This window comes from Antrostomus carolinensis, unplaced genomic scaffold (genome assembly GCF_000700745.2).
Source record: "Antrostomus carolinensis isolate BGI_N321 unplaced genomic scaffold, ASM70074v2 scaffold1302, whole genome shotgun sequence".
Classification (NCBI taxonomy): Eukaryota; Metazoa; Chordata; class Aves; order Caprimulgiformes; family Caprimulgidae; genus Antrostomus; species Antrostomus carolinensis.
Genome location: NW_010301359.1, coordinates 26,177 through 29,440, shown reverse-complemented (window position 1 = coordinate 29,440; position 3,264 = coordinate 26,177).

The window sequence follows — 3,264 nt, the reverse complement described above, 5'->3', positions numbered from 1 at the left end:
AAACAAAGCTGAAATCAAGTAACCCTACCTAAACCACGTGCCCAGCATATTTTTCATACTAAACCATGAAAACTAAATGACTGCAGAGTCACTCACCTCTGTCATTTATTACACAGTAGCGACAGGAGTCAGAGAAAGCTGGAAGGGGGTGTTACTGCATTAAATTACCAACTCTGAAACATTATTGATGCCTTTTCATAGAGGATATTCCATACTCTCCAAAGCACCTTCTTTGCATCCTGAATAGTGTGTGTGGAAGGTGAATTCTACAGCCCATAAAATAGTTACCATCTTTGGTTTTGACCCCATTAGCTCTACAGTTACCCAAAAGCAGCATGGACCTGAGGAGTTATCGTCCTGTGCACCTGAGGAATGAGCACTAAAGAAAGAAAACTTTGAAGAATGAAGGAATTCCTGAAATAATGGGGGCTGTGGAATCACCTACAATGGTGCCACGACTCAACACAGTGGAAATGAGATTTCTGAAAATACTGAGCTGTGTCCCAGCTGAACACAAGAGCAAACTTCTACTGGCTTCAAGAACAGAGGGAGCATCCTCAGAGGACAGAGCTGCTTCACTTACTCCACGTTTGGGAGTTTTAATACATGCTATGTCAGGGAAACACAGCAAATAAACCGTGTGTGCTGGGACCAGGAACTGTGAACCAGGAACTGTGAACCAGGCACTGCTGCTGCGTTTGCTGTCGGTGTCAGACTCCCACTCAGCACGACAGATTACATGTGCTGCAGCAGTAATTCTTAACGTGTTCAGTTCCTCTCCAGATGGTGCTAAAGACTTCATTACATGTTTTTCTTTTTTTTTTTTAAAAAAAACTTCTTTCATAAATAATAACTGCAACCTGAACAACTGATTGTTTCTTTACCTGAGCAAACTGCTTCAACGAGAGGGGAGTTTTAGTTGATTATTGCACTTGACTCCTCGCTATTATCATCAGCTTAAAAATCAGGCTGGTGGGGGGACGTTCAGATCCTGTCACAGCACATGAAGAACTGTTAGAAAGACGGGAGCCATCTTGGCACAGCAAGCTTTCCTCAACTACAGAAACCTTTCCCAAGGTCTTTACAGAAAATAACCCCAAATAACTCTGCACACTGAAAGAGTTTTAGCATTTTATAGTAATACTGTAAACAAAAGATTAAGTCAAAATATTGTACAGATAGAATGACACCGATTGATAAATACAAGTTTTCAAAAAAGGCAAAATTTTTTTTACTTTCCCATGCAGCATTTTGTAAAAAAAGAGCATGAGTTTGTTACAGGGGAAAAAAAAAAAAAAAAAAAAAAAAAGAGATCTAGTCATAAAAGACAAAACCACCTTTGTTACTTCAGTTATTGTAAATCCCCTGCCCTGCAGCGCTGTGTGATCCCAGTGCCACCGTCAGTGTGAAGCACTGCGCCCACTGGTGACGCAGCACATCAGCACGTGCTCACACCACCACTGTTTTCCTGAGAACATCAGGAAATGGCCAATCTTGCATCAGTCACCGTGGTTCTGGAGCGATGACAGGGTGTGATCATAACCAACCTAGAACGTTTGTTTGGAGACGGGGGGAACTGACCAGAAATGCTGTGTAAGTGACAGAACAGGAAATCAGGTCGGGGCTGGCAGTGTTTTTAGCTAGGCCTTCCAACAAGTTAAACTGTTTTAGGAAACCTGGAGCTGGCGTGGCTGGAACAAAGGCTCACAGTTATCAAAGCCTCTGTTTGTTTTGGTACAGAGGCAAGTTCAAAAACCTGATAACTTATGACATAACTCAGCATTACCCTGCTTTGGAAATCAGGTAAGATAAGTTAAAGAAAAGCATACCATGGTGTCCTGAGAGATTTATAAAAACCATCCACTTGCCTTTTGGTGATGCCAATTTAAGAAAAGGTTCCTAGAAGATTATCAACTTATTTAATTGTCAGTAGCATGATTTTGAAGTAGGTTTTACAAATGTCTTTTGCAGTTCTAATCCCAGCCTGTCTGCACTCCTGTGAGTTTGGAGACAGCTCTGGAATTCAGAAGTGCAGAAATTTTATGTCCTTTCAGAAAGGAAATAAAAAACCTCACAATAACAGTAATTTACAGGGTTGTCATCTACTCTCCATTCCCTCCCTCCAAGTTGCACCACTTTAAAAAGGGAGCTAATTATAACATCCAAGAATCCAACAGTGTTATGGCACTTAGTGTTTATATGCACATACAAACACAGTATGATCTGAAAAGGAACCAACCACTGAAATTTAGTTCATTTGTTCACCTAAATATGGCAGTTTTTCACCAGAAGGCCTTGAAGAGCTCGTGGTTTTGGCAGAGGCCTGTTTGTGGAACAGCAGATCACCCTTTCTGACTCAAAGGCTTCTGTAAAAACTGTCTAAATGTTCACATCAACTGCTGCCACAGCCGGCTCCTTGAAAATGACAACACACTTCCCAATGGGACACAGGTGGAGGCAAAAATTAGTGATTTTCCCCCCTCCCCACAGAATTTAAACTCCCAAAGAACTCTCATTTCTGAAAGTATGGACTGACACAGATCTGTGAACTGTCGTGAATGGAAAAACCTCAAACACACACTGACATTTGTTACCCACCTACCTTTCTGACAAGCAGCTTAGCGTGGGTTACTCCGTGTGTAGCTTGTAAAGTTTTGAAGGATTTCCATAAAACTCGCTAGATATCAGAAATCTCTTCACATTTGGATATGCTGAGGTACAGAGGTTATGTGCCATGGCAGACACAGCTGCCTGCTTTGGCATCTGGACATACTGAGCAATGCTGCTGCGAACAAGATGGTGCCTTGAAAATGACCGTAAAATCCTGTAGGAAACTTAAGAACGAATTACTAAATCAGAAACAAAGGATAATATTTTAACCACTAATGCCCTAAAGTAACATCAAACATATAGATTAATGGCATAGTGACAACTAAAAGAAATAACTATGAAGTTTCAAATTCCTTCCAAAACAGATAAAGTGACAAAGACCGTGTATAGTTACATGTAATAAGCTTGGATGCCCACAACTATTGTTTTAGCAGACTAAAAACATATTATTATTGCACAACAGTTGATATGGAAACAGATAATATTTGGCTTGTAGCCCATTACCAGGACCACAGCCACCTTCCTGCTGGGCAGCAGTTATGATCCCGGAGCCTTCAGAGCCTGTTTTGCTGCAGGTTCCTCAGCCAGCGAGGCTCCAGGAGGGATGGAGCAGAGGAGAGATGCTCCCCTCCAGCACCCGCCGCTGACTTCAGC